Below are 13,091 nucleotides of genomic sequence, written 5' to 3'. Positions count from 1 at the left end.
ACATCACGAGAAAAGCTGGGCTGGAAGAAGCACAAGCTGAAATCAAGATTTCTGGGAGAAATAGCAATAACCTCAGATATGCAGATGACACCACCCTTATGGCAGAAAGTGAAGCGGAGCTCAAAAGCCTCTTGATGAAAGTGGAAGTGGAGAGTGAAAAAGTTGGCTTAAAGCTCAACATTCAGAAAATGAAGATCATGGCATTTGTTCCTGTCACTTCATGGCAAATAGATGGGGAAACAGTGGAAACAGTGTCAGACTTTATTTTTCTGGGCTCCAAAATCACTGCAGATGGTGATTGCAGCCATGAAATTAAAAGATGCTTACTCCTTGGAAGGAAAGTTGTGACCAACCTAGATGGCATATTCAAAAGCAGAGACATCACTTTGCCAACAAAGGTCTATCTAGTCAAGGCTATGGTTTTTCCAGTGGTCATGTATGGATGTGAGAGTTGGACTCTGAAGAAAGCTGAGCGCTGAAGAACTGATGCTTTTGAACTGTGGTGTTGGAGAAGACTCTTGAGAGTCCCTTGGACTGCAAGGAGATCCAACCAGTCCATTCTAAAGGAGATCAGTCCTGGGTGTTCTTTGGAAGGCCTGATGTTGAAGCTGAAACTCCAGTACTTTGGCCACCTCATGCGAAGAGTTGACTCATTGGAAAAGACTGTGATGCTGGGAGGGATTGGGGGCAGGAGGAGAAGGGGACGACAGAGGATGAGATGACTGGATGGCATCACCGACTCGATGGACGTGAGTTTGAGTGAACTCTGGGAGTTGGTGATGGACAGGGAGGCCTGGCATTCTGCAATTCATGGGGTCTCAAAGAGTCGGACACGACTGAGTGACTGAACTGAACTGATACTTAGCAGACATGTCACAGAAGAGATAGAAGTGGTACTTAGCCAGGGTCAGTAGTAGATGGAGTATTGATTTATAAAAGAAATCTAGAAGAAAGTGTGATAATGACAAACTATAAAATCCCATATTACTTTCACAGAAATGAAACTACTGAGTGAAGCCACGAATATTAACTATTGGTAATTTAATTTTCTTTCTTCATTTGCTTGATGTCCATCATGGTACATATTATATCCTTGCACCCAAATGATATGCTCTTTATACTAAGGAAACTATAGCTTTAAAATATATGAATATGAAAGGCTATGCATTTGCTCCAGATAAATATAAATTTTAATCTCCATAACAACTTGTGTGTTCTCAGTCGCTCAGTGGTATCCAACTCTTTGCAACATCATAGACTGTAGCCTTCTAGGCTCCTCTGTCTATGAAATTCTCTAAGAATACTGGAGTGGGTAGCCATTTCCTACTCCACCATAACAACTTGCCTCACTTTAAAAATACTTCAGAAAGTTACTTTTTAAAAGGTAAACTCACAAAAGCATTAGAATAAAAAGTTTACATTCATTTGAACTTTCAAAACTGGCCCAGAGTAAATCCTAGTAATGCCGTGTTTGTTCTCTGAAGAAACAAATCAAGGCAAACTTTTGAAAAATGTGTAATTTTCATGTTGTTTTCAAATCATTTATTCCATATGGATGAATTATCCTTCTCACAATACCATTATAAGTCGATTTCATCACCCTCATTTCACCAGTTAGAAATCCAGAGTTTGTACTATTAAAAAAGTACAGGACTCTCACAATATGAAAGGAGAGCAGTTGACCTAGAAAGCAGTTGATCAGATTAGAGTCTATGACTAGCCTGTCAAGAGAGTGAAGGGAAGAAGGTGGGAGAGGGAGCACTCAGGAGAAAAGAAAGTACCACCGAAAGGTCGGAAGACCAGGAGACAAGTATTACACAAGCAAAACAAGCAATTATAATGAATTAAAAACAAAGGTTTTTAAGAAATTAATTTCTAATATGAATAACTTAGTCCACTGAAAATAGAAACTCAGAAAGTTAGTATGATTCCAAACTAAAGACTAGAAGTACAAATTAAAATGTGTAAGAAATTAGATGAAAATGATGTTTTTATTTTTCTGTCAAAAGAAAAAAAAGATGAAAGCAAGTGGTCACTTCAGTATAACAAAACTGTGTTAAACTCAAAGCAAAAAACTGTATAAAGTATATATATCATTTCTAAGCAACTGCTGAAGTATAAGAAAGTCTTGATTTAATTAATTGCATGCTGGGTCAGGAAGATCCCCTGGAGAAGGAAATGGCAACCCCCTGAGTACTTTTGCCTGGAGAATTCCATGGACAGAGAATCCTAGTGAACTAGAATCCATAGGGTCGCAAAGAGTCGGACACAACTTCATGACTAAACAAAAACAAAAACTTGTTCTTTAGTGAGAGGACAGCAAAGGCTGTGTCTCTGCAAGTATTGATACAAACTCATGTGGTCTGTGTTTATCACATCCTCTCTGATGAAAAAAAAAAAAAAAAAGAAGCACCTGGGGACTTATTCAATGGTATTTGGAAGCATGGCCTCTGGAATGATGGGGAAGTGTCAGAGGATGTGACTGGGTGTGATGGTTAATTGTATATGACAGCTTAGCTAGGCTGTGATGCATAGTTTTTGGCCAAATGGTAGTCTAGATGTTGCTCTGAAGGTGTTTTGATAGATGGGCTAAGCATTTAAAATCAGTTGATTTAAATGAATAGGGTTATCCTCTATAACGTGATAAGTGAGTAAGTGGGTGTTAGTTGCTCAGTCGTGTCTGACTTTTAGTGACCCCACAGACAGTAGCCCGCCAGGCTCCTCTGTCCATGGGATTCTCCAGGTAAGAATACTGGAGTGGGTTGCCATTTCCTTCTCCAGGGGATCTTCCCAACTCAGGCATCGAGCCTGGGTCTCCTGCATTGCAAGCAGATTCTTTACCATCTGAGCCACCAGGGAAGCCCCAATAACGTGATGGGCCTCATCCAATTCGCTGCAGGCCTTTAGTAGGAAACCCTGAGATTTCCTCTTATAGAAGGGTTCTGACTCAAGGCTGTAACTCAGAAATCTTGCCTGAGTTTCTATTATTTTGGCCTGGACTATGGATTTGAGACAACACTGCACCATCATTTCCTGCTGGAGTTTCCAGTTTACCAGCATGCGCTGTAGCTATGGACTAGCCAGCCTCCACCATCACATGAACCAGCTCCTTACAATCAATGTCTCTCTATGTATCTATATATCTATCTATTATCTACATGTCTATAGATATGTATTATTGATCTATCCATCATCTATGATTCCTCCCAGGAATTCGCCTCACCTGTATTCAAGGAAGTAACTTTTATTCAGGAAGTTACTTGTACAGGAGTCATTGTGGTTGTTCAGTTGCTCAGTTGTATCCTACTCTTTGCACCCTCACAGACTACAGCATGCCAGGCTTCCCTGTTCTTCACTATCTCCTGGAACTTGCTCAAAATCATGTCCATTGAGTTGGTGATGCCATCCAACCATCTCATCCTCTATTGTCCCCTTCTCCTCCTGCCATCTATCTTTCCCTGTATCAGGGTCTTTTCCCATGAGTCAGCTCTTTGCATCACGTGGCCAAAGTATTGGAGCTTCAGCTTCAGCATCAGTCCTTCCAATGAATATTCAGGACTGATTTCTTTTAGGATGGACTTGTTTGATCTCCTTGCAGTCCAAGGGACTCTCAAGTGTCTTCTCCAACAGCACAGTTCAAAAGCATCAATTCTTTGGCGCTCATCCTTCTTTATGGCCCAACTCTCACATCCGTACATGACTTCTGGGAAAACCATAGTTTTGACTACATGGACCTTTGTCAAACAGGAGTTATACTGTCCACCAATTTGTTTGAAATACTGTCCACCAATTTTTCCACCCCTCATGAGCCTTGAGGGGTCACAGATCTGAATCCAAATAAATGGAAGTCTATTTAGAGAACTGCTATCCAGGAGTATGTGAGGTGTGTAAGATGCAGGAAGAAGGGAGAGGCATCAGTCTCCTTCATCCTGCAGACCCAACACCTATGCTGCAGGGTAGCCTCCTCCCCAAGGGCCCATGCTTCTTGGTGGTCTTATCACCTAGTAGCCAGTGGTTCTTAATTTTAAATTTTCTCAGGTAGCTCCTCTAGCCCATTGTCTACCTTGCCCCCACCCCTTTTCAGTAGGTTTTGTTTATTTGGCTCCATCTGGTCTTAGTTGAGGGATCTTTCCTTGTAGCACATGGATTCTAGTCATGACACATGGGCTCTGGAGCACACAGGCTCAGTACTTGTGAGGCACAGCTTTAGTTTCTCTGTGGAATGTGGGCTTTTTGTTCTCCCACCAGGGATAGAACCCATGTCTCCTGAATTAATTGCATGGAAGATTATCAGCCACTGGACCAACAGGGAAGTCTCTACCCTTGGCCTTTTTACTTGCCGGGGTCCAGCCCCAGCTGATCCAGGGTATTCGAAGGAGAGACGGCATAGGCGAGGGTCAGGAAACAACTGCTTAATTACACGTTAATTAAGGATACAAAGAGTAATAGAATGAGGATAGTTCAGTAGGAAAATTCAGTGGAGAAAAGAGGCTGAGTAGCTTGGTTTACGCAGGAGACCAATAAAACTTCAAGACAAGAAGTTTGCACCACTTACGTAGGCCGCAGGCATCCTTCCGTTCTCCCGAAGGAGAGGAGACACTGAGGCCTCCCCGGTCGGATCTTAGAAGCCCAGGCATAATTAGCAAGCATGGTGGGTTCCGCGCTCCAGATGGAGACTCAGCCAGAATTTGGGAGAGAGAGTGACATGGGGAGACCAAGTTTCAGTGAACAAGGCCCACACTTTATTTTCCAAAGTAGTTTTTATACCTTAAGTTATGCATAGAGGATAATGGGGGAAGGGGTGGAGTCATGCAAGGACAGCAGTTCCTGGTCCTAATCTAAGCCAGGCTTTCAAACTTATCATATGCAAAAGTTCAGGTGATTTGCATCTTCTTCTGGCCCGGAGGCCTGTTAACATTTTAAGACCCTTTCTTCAGAAAGCTTATATTTCTCTAAAGGTGATTGGTCAGGAGCCACCCTCCAAAAGCATTAAAGTTGCATTCCTACAGAGCAAAGGTGTGGTGGGCTATAACAAGAAAAAGAATTAACTCAAGGGTCCCAGGTTACAAACATTAAAGCTACTACTTACACCAATTTTATTAATCAATACACTGCCAGGGACACAGCAGGTAAGGGATATGGAAACTTAGCAGCAAATATTGGCCCAACAAGTGAAAATCCCTTCACCAATACAATTTCTAATCAATCTTTTAACTGCTCAAAGGAATCTGTGTTTAGACAGTTTAGAACATCTCATGCCTCTCACAGTTGGGAGGCTCTGAGCAATCACATGTGGCCGGAAAAACCTATTCAGGCAGGCTAGAGGATTTCCAAAGGAGTTTGTAGGTTGAAACACTGTCACACCCAGGAATTGTTAACTGGAGCTGTAAGCCAACTCTTTTTTCAGAGAGAGGTAGTGGGGGACAGCCCCCCGTAAAGTCAGAGGTGTAGGTGAAAGCACAAAGCAGAAAGTAGGCAGACTCTGGTTTTGGGGGGTAGATGCTCGAGAATTTCCAGGGGGACTCCTGAGGCTCGATCCTGCCTTTGCGTATGCCGAGCCTCCTTCCTCATGACCTTTGTCATGGGTGGAGCTCCTCACGCTGGCTCCCGGCAGTGATAGAATTCCAGTTGAGCTATTCCAGATCCTGAAAGATGATGCTGTGGAAAGTGCTGCACTCAATATGCAATATGCCGGCTCCCGGCATTTACTGACAGCAATAATGAGAGCTAACACATACTTTGTTTTCTCTTTTTTAATTATTCTATAAACTTGGTTAGCCTGGCTCATCATCTGTTAATTATCCCCAGAGAATTTAGATAACAAGAATCTGAAAGATGAAGGAGAATTTAGCTGTCCTTTTACTTATTCTGTCTTAGTTCTGTCAAGTATATGATATAAATAACTTCTCCCATTTTTTCTAAGGACTGATGCTGAAGCTCCCATACTTGGGCCACCTGATGCAAAGAGCAAACCTGTTGGAAAAGACCTCGATGCTGGGAAAGATTGAGGGCAGACAAAGAAGGGGGCGACAGAGGATGAGATGGACTCATCATTGACTCAATGGACATGACTGTGAGCAAACTGGGAGATGGTGAAGGACAAGGAAGCCTGGAGTGCTGCAGTCCATGGCATCGCGAAGAGTTGGACATGATTGAGAGACTGAACAAGAATGCCAAAAAAAGACAAAATATTTGACCTGGTTTTTTTTGTGCAAGTAAACTGAAATTTGCACCTTCATATTCCACTGGAAATCAAGAGGCAGGTTATAACTCATTTTCACTTCGTGCTGTTGAAATGTTTCTTTTGAGATCAACTCCCTACTTCCAATGAGTCTCCACCGAGGTCCCATCAAGAGAAACCTGAACTTGCTCTATTCACTGAAGCTCCTTCACAGGGATGCTAAGAGAAGCAACATGTTCCCCAGAAATGAAGGTGAAAGAAGTGACTAAGGACCAAACTGAATAACAGGGAGAAAATCAGTACAAATCCTAAATAGAAACAGATGACAGAAACTGTACAATATCAACAGGACAATCGTTAGCACATGAGCTATCCCTCTTGTCACATAAGCAAGAAAAGCAAGATGTCCCTAGCATCATGGATTCTACAGGCACGAAATCCCAGCGTCATGGTATTATTTTCATCTCACATATCCTTCAGAGCTTAGATGGATATATTCACATGATTCAGAGCAGCAGGTCTCAAACTTTAATGGGACAATGGCATCACTGACTCAATGGACATGAGTTTCAGCGGCCCCAGGAGATGGTGAAGGATAGGGAGGCATGGTGTGCTGCAGTTCATGGGGTCATAAAGAGTGGGACATGGCTGAGAGACTGAACAACAATAGATTGCCTGGAGGGTTTGTTAAAAGTATGATTTTATGAATTGTTCCTTGAATTTCTGATTAAGGAGGGGTGGGTGGAGTCAGAATTCTAGCGAGTTCCAAGTTGGTGCCAATACTGCTGGTCTAGCCAGCACACAATGGAACCACTGGTTTAGGGAAAAACAGGCATTCAATCACATGCTGTTTCTTTCATGTGACACAAAAGAAGATAATATTCTATTCATCATGTAATAAACAGTATTATGATTCTCTCTTTAGAACTTTTTCATTAGTTTCAGGATTATTTAAGAGTTTATAGAAATCATAAAACCAGTCCTAATGAGAAGTTATCGTTTTCTTGTTAACATTATTTTGTTCCTTGTTCTGAATTCCATCTGGAAAAACAATACTGTTTAGGGATCACCTCACTTTTCTATTAGATTTACTTGATTGTAGCTTGCCATAATACTTCTAAATCACCACTTGGAGGTTGTATTACTTATACCATATATTCCCAAAATGAGGGGAAAAATCAATAACTTATTTTTATTTCTTTCGTTTATTTTTTTCTGCAATCATTTTTTTTTTTTCCCCCAGAGAATAGTGGCTCATATAAAAGACATTTTCATCATTTCCATTAGGGTGACTTTCAGTTTTCTCTAAACGTGATCAACTTATTCACACATTTTATCTATTGTGTTTATTTGAGATAATAATAATAATAAATACTAACTAGTCCATTCCCTTAAAGGAGACAGCATGGTTCAGAAGAACAAATGTGTTGGGGACACTAGAATGATTGCAGCTGGAGCTTATTCTGCCACGGTGACAAGCCCTTTGATATTAAACACATCGCCACGTCTCTCTGGACATTAGATGCCCCCTTGAAAGTCATGGGTGTGGAGGAACAATTGGATAAGAACTCAAAATCTCTTTAGAAGTCTATTATGTAAGATTTGGCTCAGCAGTAAAGAATCCACCTACCAGAGCAGGAGACACAGGAGACTCGGGTTCAATCCCTGGGTTGGGAAGATCCCCTAGAGGAGAAAATGGCAACGGCTCACTCCGATAGTCTTACCTGGAAAACCCCATGGACAGAGGAGCCTGGCAGGCTACAGCCCATGCGGTCACAAAGAGCTGGACACAACTGAGCAACTATCGCATGTAAGATTTATAATGGTTACCAATAAACATAATGAATTATATAAGTAAAGACACTGTAATTTACAATTAGCTCTAGGTTACATAATGAAATATTATAACCTCAAGAACTATTTACACAAAATAAATTATATAGAAGTTATCCTTATTTCCAGAACTTGTATACTTAAGATTATTAATTTAAAATTATAATACATTTCCTTCTAAGGCTCTGAAAATCTACCCATGGAAAGAAATTTCCACCTGGATTTTAAATTAATTCACAGATATTTTAAGTGCCTCATCTGTTTCTCATAGATTCTAACAGGAAGCTTCCTACAAGGTAACAAAGATGACAGTTTAGTAGATATTTTGAATTTGATTGATGTATTTCAGGCTGAATATATCAGTAATAGTCATCATGATTTCTCTATTATGGGTATACAATTTATTAAAATATGGAAATTTTGCTATATTTTTGAAAGTAGAATTTTGCTACTAATTTTTAAAACCAAGTACTTAAGAGCATGTTAAGTATAGAAATCCATTCAGAGCAGAAGATAAGTAGTGATATTTCCAAAGCCTATAATCTCAATGCATTTTTAGTTGTGTATAGCTCACCATAGGATGGTTATGCAAACACACAGACAATGTTCATAAAAAGAGACAATTCACCTTTTTCCCCTCTAAACTCTCCAGCAATAGGTAATCAAGTTTGATCACTCACCAAGCTCTGAGTTCATATGTTAAAAAGTTATGAAATTGTTGCACTTGGTCCTCATCTTCCCTTTCCCTGAACACCTGTGATCACTTTTTCCAATACTCCTGTGTTATTTGCATGTCTGATAAAGAACATGTCACTGTTTTATAAGTATTATTACATTTTACTATAATTCAATTTGGATGATAGACCATATCTTTCCATTTTTTATTAAAAATAATAAAGTTTTCCTTGGTGGTATAAAGTTTGAAAGCCTTTCCTATTGCCCAACTATTTTTTAAATGAAGCAACTCATGTCAAATAGTTAGATTAAAATATTAAAAAATAAAATATTTAATTCTTCCTTAGCTAATATTTCATGTAGCTTCAGTCAATAATTCAAAATATTGCAATGGTATTGGCTTAAATCTTTATACATAAAATATATCCAAATTAATTACAAAGGCAGAGTGATTTATGGGGTCCTGTTACTTCCCTCATATGAGAAATGTCATCCCTCCTCCCAATAAAGATTTTCTATGAAACCATTAACCTAAAGTCAGGGTAGAATTCTTTGAAGAGAATCAGTGCTCTTAGATAAAGCACTAGCATGTCTGGTAGGCCTGACCTGTCTGGGCTTTATGAAGTCTGAATTTGCTCCTGGTGCTGCAGTCTACCCCAGATTCTCTACTCATTTTATCCTGTACTTTTTTTGAGGATTCATCTCCATTAATTATTAACTTGGCATTACCTAAGTGGTATTATCTTAGCAGTTCTGCTAATTGTTTATGTGCTTTGAAAACAGGAATCAACATTCCTCTTTTAAATATTTAAATAACTTCTTTAGCCAATTTCCTAGCACGATCAAATTAGTTATGTCTGCTGGCAAAAACAAGGATACTGTGCTAAAGGAAATACCATGGAAGTGATCAAAACTGCAGGGGCCTTTTTCTATTGACTTCATGTTTCATAAAAGCAGTGGACTGAATGCCCAAGGTCAGGATGTATTTATTTCAACTTGGAGATAGAAACTGTTCCAGTCAACCTTCTGGTACGCATCAGCTGGGGACACAGGCTCACAGGGACCCTCATATGGTTGTGTCTCTCCTAGAATGTTGGTTTTAGAAACTGCTTTGCATCAGAGACTACTTCATATTTTTCAGATTTCATAGGTCCCTCTAGAAATTTTTACATTTATACAACATGTTGTTAGATTCTCTACCCAGAAGAAATGTCTGCTTCTGCATCAGATCAGATCAGATCAGATCAGTCACTCAGTCATGTCTGACTCTTTGCGACCCCATGAATCGCAGCACTCCAGGCCTCCCTGTCCATCACCAACTACTGGAGTTCACTCAGACTCACATCCATCGAGTCAGTGATGCCATCCAGCCATCTCATCCTCTGTCATCCCCTTCTCCTCCTGCCCCCAATCCCTCCCAGCATCAGAGTCTTTTCCAATGAGTCAACTCTTCACATAATGTGGCCAAAGTACTGGAGTTTCAGCTTTAGCATCATTCCTTCCAAAGAAATCCCAGGGCTGATCTCCTTCAGAAGGGACTGGTTGGATCTCCTTGCAGTCCAAGGGACTCTCAAGAGTCTTCTCCAACACCCCAGTTCAAAAGCATCAATTCTTCAGCGCTCAGCCTTCTTCACAGTCCAACTCTCACATCCATACATGACCAATGGAAAAACATAGCCTTGACTAGCCGGACCTTTGTTGGCAAAGTAATGTCTCTGCTTTTGAATATGCCATCTAGGTTGGTCATAACTTTCCTTCCAAGGAGTAAGCGTCTTTTAATTTCATGGCTGCAGTCACCATCTGCAGTGATTTTGGAGCCCAGAAAAATAAAGTCTGATACTGTTTCCACTGTTTCCCCATCTATTTCCCATGAAGTGATGGGACAAGATGCCATGATCTTCGTTTTCTGAATGTTGAGCTTTAAGCCAACTTTTTCACTCTCCTCTTTCACTTTCATCAAGAGGCTTTTGAGTTCCTCTTCACTTTCTGCCATAAGGGTGGTGTCATCTGCATATCTGAGGTTATTGATATTTCTCCTGGCAATCTTGATTCCAGCTTGTGTTTCTTCCAGCCCAGCGTTTCTCATGATGTACTCTGCATATAAGTTAAATAAACAGGGTGACAATATACAGCCTTGACGAACTCCTTTTCCTATTTGGAACCAGTCTGTTGTTCCATGTCCAGTTCTAACTGTTGCTTCCTTCTGCATCAGGAACTGTTAAATACATTTTCCCTTATATCCAGAAAATTTATGTCTATATTCATTTTTTTCTCCTTGAAACTAATTCTGTAAGAATTTTGTTTTAAAAAGCATCAGTGGTATTTTAAAATGTAGAATTACTGTATAGCAGGCTTCCCAGGTGGCATAATGGTAAAGAACATGCCTGCCAATGCAGGAGACGTAACAGATGTGGGTTCGATCCCTGGGTTGGGAAGATCCCCTGGAAGAGGGCATGGCAACCTACTCCAGTATTCTTGCCTGGAGAATCCCATGGACAGAGGAGCCTGGTGGGCTACAGTCCATGGGGTTGCAAAGAGTTGGACACAACCAAAATGACTGAGCACTTGTGTTACCCACCGTTTAGAAGCTATGGGTTTCAGTTAATGTGTAACGCATTGTGGTATAGTTCTAGAATCCGGGGCAACTTAAAATGAGCCAGAAACCCCCCTTCATTCTGTTGTAAACTTGCTCAAGTGTTACTGCTTAACAAATGGCAATGCTGTTGGGATGCAGCTTGGCAGAGTGAGCTTTGGAGCCAGGCCTGTGCTGTGCTGTGAGTGCTCTGTTGTGTCTGACTCTGTGTGATTGTTCTGGACTGCAACCGCCAGGCTCCTCTGTCCATGGAATTTTCCAGGCAAGAATACTGGAGAGGGTTGCCATTTCCTTCTCCAAGGTGTCAGCCTTTATACGGTATTAATTAGTGGTTGGGTTCAGTATTCAATCCAGACAGGTCACCTTCCTCAAAGAATTTAGAGTCTCTATAAATACGGTCTTAGTTACTAAACTTTCAGTTCAGTTCAGTCGCTCAGTCATGTCCGACTCTTTGCGACCCCATGAATTGCAGCACGCCAGGCCTCCCTGTCCATCACCAACTCCCGGAGTTCACTCAGACTCATGTCCATCGAGTCAGTGATGCCATCCAGCCATCTCATCCTCTGTCATCCCCTTCTCCTCCAGCCCCCAATCCCTCCCAGCATCAGAGTCTTTTCCAATGAGTCAACTCTTCGCATGAGGTGGCCAAAGGACTGGAGTTTCACCTTTAGCATCATTCCTTCCAAAGAAATCCCAGGGCTGATCTCCTTCAGAATGGACTGGTTCATCTCCTTGCAGTCCAAGGGACTCTCAAGAGTCTTCTCCAACATCACAGTTCAAAAGCATCAATTCTTCAGCGCTCAGCCTTCTTCACAGTCCAACTCTCACATCCATACATGACCACAGGAAAAACCATAGCCTTGACTAGATGGACCTTTGTTGGCAAAGTAATGTCTCTGCTTTTGAATATGCTATCTAGGTTGGTCATAACTTTCCTTCCAAGGAGTAAGCGTCTTTTAATTTCATGGCTGAAGTCACCATCTGCAGTGATTTTGGAGCCCAGAAAAATAAAGTCTGATACTGTTTCCACTGTTTACCCATCTATTTCCCATGAAGTGATGGGACTGGATGCCATGATCTTCGTTTTCTGAATGTTGAGCTTTAAGCCAACTTTTTTCACTCTCCTCTTTCATTTTCATCAAGAGGCTTTTGAGTTCCTCTTCACTTTCTGCCATAAGGGTGGTGTCATCTGCATATTGAGGTTATTGATATTTCTCCTGGCAATCTTAATTCCAGCTTGTGCTTCTTCCAGTCCAGCGTTTCTCATGATGTAGTCTACATACTAAACTTTAGCCATTAAATAAATTCATCATATATTAAGCCTTGTGTTAAAACTGTGCATTTTCAGGAACTTAAACAACAGAGAAAATGCAAAAAACAAACAAACAAAAAAAACATACACAAAACCCCAAAATGGCCTGTGAATTGCCAATCAAAAGTCATTAAAAGTATTCCATAAAAGCCCAAGAATGTTGTTCATTAACCTTGGGCTTCAATTCTGCTCTGACTCTAATCCTCCAGATTCTGTGATGTGTAAGTCCACAATGGCTAGAAGAAAAATACAGAAAGTAAAGAAAACCTGGGTGGTACAGTGGTAAAGAATTCACCTGTAAAAATGTAGAAGACATGGGTTTGGCCCCTGGGTTGAGAAGATCCCTGGATTCGGAAGATCCCCTGGAGGAGAAAATGGCAACCCACTCCAATATTCTTGCCTGGAAAATTCCATGGATAGAGGAGCCTGGTGGGCTACAGTCCATGGGGTTACAAAGAGTTGGACATGACTGAGTGATAGAGTGTCAGAGACCCTGT

General features: G+C 41.0%; 1 long non-coding RNA gene across 2 annotated transcripts; it reads left to right on the top strand.

Annotated features, from left to right (window-relative positions):
* Positions 1 to 2,549: 2,549 nt before the first annotated feature.
* Positions 2,550 to 8,905, top strand: LOC129632924 (uncharacterized). Of its 2 annotated transcripts, none has more exons than XR_008704756.1 (3): positions 2,550 to 2,743; positions 5,924 to 6,632; positions 7,579 to 8,905. It is a non-coding gene; the product is annotated as an uncharacterized LOC129632924 (long non-coding RNA). The 2 variants fall into 2 exon arrangements; XR_008704755.1 differs by lacking the exon at positions 2,550 to 2,743 and adding an exon at positions 5,019 to 5,129.
* The last annotated feature ends 4,186 nt before the right edge of the window (positions 8,906 to 13,091 follow it).

This window comes from Bubalus kerabau, chromosome 18 (genome assembly GCF_029407905.1).
Source record: "Bubalus kerabau isolate K-KA32 ecotype Philippines breed swamp buffalo chromosome 18, PCC_UOA_SB_1v2, whole genome shotgun sequence".
Classification (NCBI taxonomy): domain Eukaryota; kingdom Metazoa; phylum Chordata; class Mammalia; order Artiodactyla; family Bovidae; genus Bubalus; species Bubalus kerabau.
This window is presented reverse-complemented; position numbering and strand designations above follow the sequence as displayed.